Below are 11,151 nucleotides of genomic sequence, written 5' to 3'. Positions count from 1 at the left end.
AATTTAAGAAACAAATCAGAGGATCATAGGGGAAGAGAGTACAAAATAAAACAAGATGAAATCAGAGAGCAAGACAAACCATAAGAGTGAGACAAACCTCTTAATCATAAGAAACAAACAGTTTTCCTGGAGGGGAAGAGGGTGGAATGATGGAGTGACTGGGGAATGGACATTAAAGAGGACATGTGATGTAATGAGCACTGGGTATTATATGAGGCTGATGAATCACAGCCTGTACCTCTGAAACCAATAATATATTGTATGTTAATTAATTGATTTAAATTTTTAAAAATGTTTTTAAAAAAGATACACAGATGGCCAACGAATACATTAAATATGCTCAAAATCATTAGTTATTAAGAACACTTAAAACCATAATGAGAAATAACTTCACACCTACCATACTGGGTAGTGTTATAATAATAAAGCATAAACAAGTATTGGTAAGGATACAAAAAAAAAAATGGAGGCCTAATACTTTGTCACTGACAATGTATAATGGCACAGCTACTATAGAAAACATTGTGGAAATTCCTTAAAAACCAAAACATAATATTACCACGTAATCCAATAATTCTACTCTTATGTATGTACCTAAAACATTTTATTAAAGAGAATAAAAATATACTTCTATAATAATGTGAATTGCAGCATTATTCACAATGGTGGAAGGTGCAAAAAGCCAAATGTTCATCAACAAAAACAAAAACAAAACACTGTTGTATATAAAAAATAGGATATTCCTTAGACATAAAAATGATATTATGATACATGATATAGCATAGATGAACCTTAAAAAATGCTAACTGAAATAAACCAATAGAACAGAAAGTGGATTACCAAAGTTACCAAAGACTGGGGGTGCCTGAGTGGCTCAGTTGGTTGAGGGTCCAACTCTTGATTTCAGCTCAGGTCATGATCTCAGGGTCATGAGATCAGCCTGGGGTCTGGTTCCATGCTCGGTGGGGAGTCTGCTTCTCTCCCTCTCTCTCTCTCCACCTTGAGTCATCTTTCCTTCCATGTGGCCTCCAAAACTTTGCTCAATCTCTCTGGATTATCCCCGTCCATTCCTGCTTGATCTCCTTTGATGCTTACTTCTTTTCAAAGAATTGAAGCATGAGAGTCAACCACTTCTTTTCAGGGGTCTCTCTTTTCTTCTTCTTCTTCTTTCTTTATATTCACTCGTGGTCTGATTTCCTCCTCTGTCATGGGCTTAACTACTAAATGATAGCTGAAAAATTTGGGATGTTAATCCAGAGCTGTTTTTCACCAGATTTCTGATGACAGAACCCTGTGCCTGGGTGAAAGGAGAGGAAGGGAAAGAGGTAGAGGAAGGGAAAGAGGTAATAAGTATTTTTATGAATTTTTGTGTATAAGACTGATTTCCTTCAGTCTGATTCAGGATATCAGCAGAATGTGTTCCCATGGATCTTTATGATTTCTCCACTTTAGGATCCCCACACTGGGATTATAAACATACTTAAATCCATAGGTACTGAACCTACTCCTTCCCACCACTGTGCAAATGGTTCCTTGTAAGTGCATCCTCAGAAAAAAATCTCCAGTAGAAGAAGCCACAACTTTGATTCTTTATAGATAGATGATAGGTAGATGATAGCTAGCTGACTAGCTAGCTAGATATAGGTGTAAATGTAGATATAGATAGATAATGATGATAGATAGATAGATGATAAATAGATAGATAGATAGATGATAGATAGATGATGATAGATAGATAGATAGATAGATAGATAGATAGATAGATAGATAGATAGATAGATGATAGATGATAGATAGATAGATATAGGTAAGGTATAGATATAGATAGATATACAGATAAAGAAATAGATAGATATAGATATAGATATAGATAGATTGATGCTGTATATACATCAGTTGATGGACATTTGGGCTCTTTCTATAATGTGTCTGTTGTTGATAATGCTGCTATAAACATCACAGTGTATTTATCTCTTTGAATTCAGTATTTTTGTATTCTTTAGAACTACCTAGTAGTGCACTTGCTGGATCATAGGGTAGCCCTATTATTAAATCTTTGAGGAACCTCCATACTGTTTTGCAGAGTGGCTTCACCGTTTCACATTCCCACCAAAAGTGTAAGAGGGTTCACCTTGATACAGATCCTTGCCAACATCTGCTGTCTCTTGTTTTGTGGATTTTAATCATTCTGATGGTTTGTGAGGTGATATCTCATTGTAGTTTTAATTTGTATTTCCTGATGATCAATCATGTTAAACATCTTTTCATATGCTTGCTGGACATCTTAATGTCTTCTCTTTTTTTTTAATCATTTTTATTTTGTTTTATTATTTTATTTTAAAAAAGATTTTGTGTATTCATTTGACAGACAGAGAGCACAAGCAAGGGGAGCAGCAGACAGAGGGAGAGGGAGAAGCAGGCTCCCCACTGAGCAGGGAGATCAATGTGGGGCTCCATCCCAAGACCCTGGGATCATGACCTGAGATGAAGGCAAACACTTAACCAACTGAGCCACCCAGACACCCCTTTGTCTTCTTTGGAAAAAATTCTATTCATGTCTTCTGCCCATTTTCAAAGATTTAATTATTTATTTGTTAGACAGAGAGAGAAAGGAGGGGGAGCAGCAGGCAGAGGGAGGCTCCCCACTAAGAAAGGAGTCCAATGTGGGACTCAATCCCAGGACCCTGGGATCATGACCTGAGCCAAAGGCAGATGCTTAACCAACTGAGCAACCTAGGTGTCCCACTTCTGCCCATTTTTAATAGGATTATTTGTGTTTAGGGTGTTGAGTTTTGTAAGTTCCTATATGTTTTGGATACTTATTCCTTTTCATATAAGGCATTTGCAAATGTCTTTTCCCATTCCTTAATTGCCTTTTAGCTTTGCTGACTCTTTCCTTCATTGTGCAGAAAACTTTTATTTTGATGAGCTCCCAATAGTTTGTTTTTGATTTGTTTCATTTGCCATTGGAGACATATCAAAAAGAGGTTGCTCTGGTGGATGTCAAAGCGGTATCCTCTAGGATTTTTATGGCCTAGAATCTCACATATAGGTCTTTAATCCATTTTGAATTTACTTTTTTGCATAATGTAAGTGGTCAGGTTCATTGTTTTGCATATTGCTTTCCAATTTTTGCAGCATCATTTGTTGAAGAGACTATATTTTCCCCATTGGATACTTTCCTGTTTGGGGAATATTAATTGAACATATAATTGTGAGTTTTTATGTGGGTTTACTATTCTGTCCCCTTAATTGATGTGTCTATTTTTGTGCCAGTATGATAGTGTTATAATCACTACAGCTTTGTAATATAACTTGAAGATCAGAATTGTGATGCCTCTATATTGCTTTTCTTTTTTAAGCTTGCTTTGGCTATTCAGGGTCTTTTGTAGTTCCATAAAAATCTTAAGATTGTTTGTTCTAGCTCTGTGAACAATGATGTGGTATTCTGATTGGAATTGCATTGAATGTGTAGATTGTTTTGGGTAGTAAAGACATTCTAACAATACTCGTTCTTCCTATCCATGAGCATGGAATGCCTTTCCATTTCTTTATGTCCTATTTAATTTATTTTACAGTACTTCATACTTTTCAGAGCGGAAGTCTTTCACTTATCGTAGGTGGCATAGTTGTAAATGGCCCTGATGCCTTAATTTATCTTTCTGCTGCTGTATATTGATTTTGTATCCTGTAACTATACTGAATTCTTTTATCTTTTCTAGCAGTTTTTTTTGGTGGTGCCTTTTGGTTTTTTTGTATAGTGTATCAAGTCACCTGCAAATAATGAAAGTTTACTTCTTCCTTACAATTTCAATATATATTTTTTTATTTTTGTTGTCTGATTGTCGTGGTTAGGACTTCCAGTACTATATTAAATAACAGTGCTAACTGTGGACATCCCTGTCTTGTTCCTGACCATAGAAGAAAAGTTCTCTGTTTTTTTTTCCCTTTCAGGTTTATATCAGCTGTGGGTCTTTCGTAGATGGCCTTAGTTGAGATAAGCTATTTCTAACTCTACTTTCTTAAGGGTTTTTATCATGAATGGTTGTTGTACTTTCTTAAATGCTTTTTCTGCATCTATTGATGTGATCATATGGTGATTATCTTTTCTTTATTGATGTGATGTATCACAGTGATTTATTTGTGAGTATTGAACCACACTTTCAACACAGGAATAAATCTCACTTGATTGTGGTGAATGATTTCTTTAAGGTACTGTTGGATTGGTTTGCTAGTACTTTACCAAGAATTTTTGCAACCATGTTTTATCGGGGATATTGTACTGTAGTTCTCTTTTTTAGTAGAGTCTTATCTGGTTTTGGAATCAGGGTAATGCTGGCCTCATTGAATGAGTTTTAAAGTTTTACTGCCTTTTCTTTTCTTTTCTTTTCTTTTCTTTTCTTTTCTTTTTTTCTTTTCTTTTTTCCTTTTCTTTTCTTTTCTTTTCTTTTCTCCTTTTCTCCTTTTCTTTCTTTCTTTCTTTCTTTCTTTCTTTCTTTCTTTCTTTCTTTCTCTTTCTTTTCTTTCTTTCTTTCTTTCTTTCTTTCTTTCTTTCTTTCTTTCTTTCTTTCTTTCTTCTTTTTTTTCTTTCTTGAATAGTTTAAGAAGGATAGGTTTTACTTCTTCACGTCTTTGATAGAATTTGCCTGTGAATCTATCTGGTAACTTTTGGGGGGGGGTTTTGGATTACTAACTCAATTTCTTTCCTGGTTATTGGTCTGTCTATGTCTCTATTTCTTCCTGTTTCAGTTTGGATAATTTATATGATTCACAGAATTTATTCATTCCTTCCAGGTTGTCCAATTTGTTGGCATATAGTTTTTCCTACTATTCTATAATTATTTGTATTTCTGTGGTGTTACTTATTATTTATCCTCTTTCCTTTGTGATTTTATATATCTGGATATTTTCTATTTTCATTTTAATAAGTCTGGCAAGAGATTTATCAATTTTATTATTTTTTTTCAAATAGCTCTTGGTTTCACTGATCTGTTCTATAGTTTTTTTGGTGTTTGTTTGTTTTAGCTGCTATGTCATTTATTTCTGCTCTAATCCTTAGTATTTCCTTCATTCTGCTGGCTTTAGGCTTTATATGATGTTCTTTCTTTAGCTCCTTTAGGTGTAAGGTTAGGTTCTTTATTTGAGATTTTCCCTGCTTCTTATGTTAAGGCTGTTTTGTTATATACTTCCTTCATAGGACTGCTTTTGCTGCATCCCAAAGATTTTGGACCACTGTTTCATTTTCATTTATTTCCATATATTTTGTTACTTGTTCTTTGATTTCCTGGTTGGCACACTCATTGTTTAGTAGTATTTTGTTTAACTTCCCTTTCCAAAGTGTTGTTTGTTGTTTTTTTTTTTTTCCTTGTGGTTGATTACCAGTTTCATACCATTGCGTTCAGAAAAGGTCATGGTATGATTTCAGTCTTTTTGTACTTGTAGTGACTTCCTTTATGATCTAATACGTGATCAGTTCTGGAGAATGTCCCATGTGCACTCAAAAATAAAGTGTTTTTTGCTTCTTTAGGATGAAATGTTCTGAATATATCTGTTACCATCTGGTCCACTGTGTCATTCAAATCCATTATTTTCTTGTTGATTTTCGGCTTAGATGATCTGTCCACTGACATGTGAGTTGTTAAAGTCTCCTATTATTATTATTGTATCATTATGAAACAGTTCCTTAACTATTTTATATATTTGGGTGTTCCTACATTGGGTGCATAAATATTTATAATTGTTAGATCTTCCTTTTGGATTGACCCCTTTATTATTATATAGTGTCCTTCTCTGTCTCTTGTTACAGTCATTGTTTTAAAGTCCAGTTTGTCTGATATAAGTATTGTTACTCTGGCTATTTTTTTAAATTTCCATTTATGTGATAAATGTTTCTCTATTTCCTCACTTTCAGTCTTTAGGTCTGGAATGAGTCTTTTGTATGGGACATATACATAGGTCTTGTCATTTCATCCATTGTGGTACCTTATGTTTTTTGATTGGAGCTTTGAGTCTATTTACATTCAAAGTAATTATTGATAGATATGTATTTAGTGCCATTTTATTACTTATTTTGTCATAGTTTCTGGTAGTTCTCTCTGATCCTTGCTTATCTTTGTCACTTTTCATCTTTCCTTTTGACTCAACAAGTCCACTTTAATATTTCTTGATGAGCTGGCTTGGTGTTCAGGAACTCGTTTGATTTTGTTTTTCTGGGAAACTCTTCATATCACTTTCTATTCTGAATGACATCCTTGCTGAATAGACTATTCTTGGCTGCAGATTTTTCCAAATCAGCACTTTGAATATATCATGCTGAGAGGGAGTTAAGATGGCAGAGGAGTAGGGGACCCCTTTTTCAGCCAGTCCCCTGAGTCAAGCTGGATAGGTACCAGACCAGGCTGAACATCCATGGAATCAGCCTGAGACATAGGAAGATACATCTGGATCTCTACAAATGAATCTCCAGCGCTGAGTATTGAGGTACGAAGTGGGGAGCTGTGAAACCTCACACAGTTATCTGAAGATAAACGGAAGGGGGAGGGAGCCGCCATGTCCGGGAGCCGGAAAGTGGTAGCCACCTGCACGGGGAGCGGGCAGACTCACGGACTGGCACCCATGAGAGAGCTGACTGAGACTGTGAGCCGGGAGCACGTGCCACCAGGCATCTCACGGAACTCCAGAATCCCAGTGTGCTCACTGGAAATAGACTGAGACCGGGAGCTCCGGGAGCAAGCAGGGGTGGCTGGTGGCTGGTGGCTGGCGGCATTAGAAACACAAGGACAGAGACGTGCCTGCCCTGGAAGTGAGGGCTGGGATGCCGGGTGTGAGGCGCACATCCTGGGATGCTGCAGGGTTGAGCAGCATCAACAGTAACAGAGTTAAAGTGGCCAGAACATCAGTGGAGAATGGTCCCCGATCCCTCTGTTCTGAGACAGAGGCTGAGATTCGGCCGCTGCTGCTCTGACTCTCAGAAGAGGCACAGCAGACCGCCAGGGAAAGCCGCCAGAGAACAAAAGCCTGGAAGTACCAGCTCACAGCGTGCCCATCCCCATCCCCCCTCACAGGGGACATGGAGACTCTACCCAAACAGGGTTGCCTGAGTATCGGTGTGGCAGACCCCTCCCCCAGAAGGCAGGCTGAAAAATCAAGAAACCCATATCCCAGGGCGCCTGGGTGGCGCAGTCATTAAGCGCCTGTCTTTGGCTTAGGGCATGATCCCAGTGTTCCAGAAAGGAGTCCCTCATCGGGCTCCTCCACTGGGAGCCTGCTTCTTCCTCTCCCACTCCCCTGCTTGTATTCCCTTTCTTGCTGACTGTCTGTCTCTCTCTCTCTCAAATAAATAAATAAATAAATAAATAAATAAATAAATAAATAAAATCTTTGAAGAAGAAGCCCACATCCCTAAGATGGCTATAAAACAAGGGCGCACGGCCTGGGTCCCAGTCAATAATTTGAGCTCTGGACAACCCCGCAACCTCTCCTCATCAGAATGACGAGAAGGAGAGGTCCCTCCCAGCAAAGAAAAGACAATGAGTCTGTGACCTCTGCCACAGAAATAATGGATATGGATGTAACCAAATTATCAGAAATGGAATTCAGAGCAACAATGGTGAAGATGATGAGCAGACTTGAAAAAAGTATTAACGAAAATGTTACTGAGAATATAGAATCCCTAAGGGCAGAAATGAGAGCGAATCTGACAGAAATTAAAAATTCTATGAGCCAAATGCAGTCAAAACTAGAGGCTCTAATGGCCAGGTCACCGAGGCAGAGGAACGTATTAGCGAATTGGAGGATGGGTTAGTAGAAGAAAAAACGAAAATAGAAGCTGGACTTAAAAAAATCCAAGCCCACGAATGTAGGTTACGGGAGATTACTGACTCAATGAAACGATCTAATGTCAGAATCATCGGCATCCACGAGGGGGTGGAGAAAAACAGAGGTCTAGAAGAGATATTTGAACAAATTGTAGCTGAAAACTTCCCTAATATAGCAAGGGAAACAAACATCGTGTCCAAGAGGCAGAGAGGACCCCACCCAAGCTCAACCATGACAAACCTATGCCACGTCAAGTCATAGTGCAATTCGTAAGTATTAGATCCAAGGATACAGTACTGAAAGCGGCCAGGGCAAAGAAATTTCTCACATTCCAAGAAAAGATATCAGAATTACGTCAGACCTGTATACACAGACCTGGAATGAGAGAAAGGGTTGGGGGGGCATTTTTAAAGCTCTTTCAGAGAAAAACATGCAGCCAAGGATCCTTTATCCAGCAAGGCTGTCATTCAGAATTGATGGAGAAATAAAGACGTTCCCGAATTGCCAGTGATTAACTAATTTTGTAATCACGAAACCAGCCCTACAGGAGAATTTAAGGGGGGTTCTATAAAGGTAAAAAAGCCCAAAGAGTGATACAGAGCAGAAAGTCACAACCGATACAAACAAAGACTTTACTGACAACATGGCATCATTAAAATCATTCTCTCAAAAATCACTATCAATGTAAATGGCTTGATTGCTCCCATAAAACGCCACAGGGTTGCAGATTGGATGAAAAGAAATGACCCATCCATTTGCTGCCTACAAGAGACTCATTTTGAACCCAAAGATACATTCAGATTGAGAGTAAAGTGATGGAGTACCATCTTTCACACAAATGGACCTCAAAAGAAAGCTGGGGTGGCAATTCTCATATCAGATAGATTGGATTTTAAACTAAGGACTATAGTTAGAGACACAGAAGGGCACTATATTATTCTTAAAGGATGTATCCAACAAGTGGATATGACAATTATAAATATATATGCCCCCAAGAGGGGAGCAGCAAGATTCACAAGCCAACTCTTAACCAGAATAAAGAGACATATAGATAAAAATACATTAATAGTAGGGGACCTCAACACCCCACTATCAGAAATAGACAGAACACCATGGCAAAAACTAAGCAAAGAATCAAAGGCTTTGAATGCCATACTCGACGAGTTGGACCTCATAGATATATATAGAACACTACACCCCAGAACCAAAGAATACTCATTCTATTCTAATGCCCATGGAACATTTTCAAGAATAGACCATGTTCTGGGACACAAAACAGGTCTCAGCTGATACCAAAAGATTGAAATTATCCCCTGCATATTCTCAGACCACAACGCTCTGAAATTGGAACTCAACCACAAGGAAAAATTTGGAAGAAACTCAAACACGTGGAGACTAAGAACCATCCTGCTCAGGAATGACTCGATAAACCAGGAAATCAAAAATCAAATTAAACAATTTATGGAGACCAATGAGAATGAAAATACAACAGTATACTACATATTCTTTATTCATCAGTCAAAGGATACTTTGCCTGTTTAATGCTGCTATAAACACCATGGTACATGTATCCCCTTGGATTCATATTTTTGTACTATTTGAGTAAATACCCAGTAGTGCAATTGCTGGGTCACAGGGTAGCTCTACTTTTAACAGCCTGAGGAACCTCCACACTGTTTTCCAAAGTGGCTGTACCAACTTACACTACCACCAACAGTATAAGATGATTCCCCTTTCTCCACATCCTCTCCAACATTTGTTGTTTCCTGCCTTTTCAATTTTTGACATTCTAACTGGTGTAAGATGATATCTCATGGTTTTGATTTGAATTTCCCTAATGGCTAATGATGTTGAATAATTTTTCATGTGTCTATTTGCCATTAGTATGTCTTCTTTTTTTAATTTTTTAAAAATTTTTAATTATGTTATGTTAGTTACCATACAGTACATCAATAGATTTTGATGTAGTGTTCCTTGATTCATTGTTGTGTATAACACCCAGTGCACCATGCAATATGTGCCCTCCTTAATACCCATCACCAGCCTATCCCAATACCCCATGCCCTCTGCTCTGAAACAGTCAGTTTGTTTCCCAGAGTCCATAGTCTTTCATGGTTCATCCCCCTCTGTTTACCCCCCCGCCTTCGTTATTTCCTTCATTCTCCTACTGATCTCCCTGATATTTCTTATGTTCCACAAATGAGTGAAACCATATGATAATTGTCTTTCTCTGCTTGACTTCTTTCACTTAGCATAATCTCCTCCAGTCCCGTCCATGTTGTTGCAAATGTTGGGAAATCATTCTTTCTGATGGCTGGGTAATATTCCATTGTAGATATGGACCACATCTTCTTTATCCATTCATCTGTTGAAGGGCATCTCGGCTCCTTCCACAATTTAGCTATTGTGGACAAGGCTGCTATGAACAATGGGGTGCATCTGGCCATTAGTATGTCTTCTTTAGAGAAGTGTCTGTTCATGTCTTCTGCCCATTTCTTGACTGGATTATTTGTTTTTTGAGGTGTTAAGTTTGAGAAGTTCTTTATGGTCTTGGATACTAGCCCTTTATCTGTAATGTGATTTGCAAATATCTTCTCTCATTCCGTGGGTTGCCTCTTCGTTTTGTTGACAATTTCTTTTGCTGTGCAGAAGCTTTTTATCTCGATGAAGTCCCAGAAGTTAATTTTCACATCTGTTTCCCTTGCCTTTGGAGACATGTTTTTTTTTTTTTTAAATGATTTTTTATTATATTATGTTAGTCACCATAGAGTACATCCCCGGTTTCCGATGTAAGGCTCGATGATTCATTAGTTGTGTATAACACCCAGTGCTCCATGCAATACGTGCCCTCCTTACTACCCATCACCGGTCTATCCCATTCCCCCACCCCCCTCCCCTCTGAAGTCCTCAGTTTGTTTCTCATAGTCCATAGTCTCTCATGTTTCATTCCCCCTTCTGATTACCCCCCCTTTCTTTATCCCTTTCTTCCCCTACCGATCATCCTAGTTCTTATGTTCCATAGATGAGAGAAATCATATGATAGTTGTCTTTCTCTGCTTGACTTATTTCACTTAGCATTATTGGAGACATGTTTTTAAAGAAGTTGCTGTGGCCCATGTCGAAGAGTTTACTGCCTATGTTCTCCTCTGGGATTTTGATGGATTCCTATCTCCCATCGAGTTCTTTCAGCCATTTAGAGTTTATCTTTGTGTATGGTGTGAGAGAATGGTTGAATTTCATTCTTCTGTATATAGCAGTCCAATTTTCCCAGCATCATTTATCAAAGAGACTGTCTTTATTCCATTGGATGTTTTTTCCTGTTTTGTCAAAGAT

The sequence above is a fragment of the Ursus maritimus genome, unplaced genomic scaffold (genome assembly GCF_017311325.1).
Source record: "Ursus maritimus isolate PB19 unplaced genomic scaffold, ASM1731132v1 scaffold_5, whole genome shotgun sequence".
In the NCBI taxonomy this organism is placed as follows: domain Eukaryota; kingdom Metazoa; phylum Chordata; class Mammalia; order Carnivora; family Ursidae; genus Ursus; species Ursus maritimus.
This window is presented reverse-complemented; position numbering follows the sequence as displayed.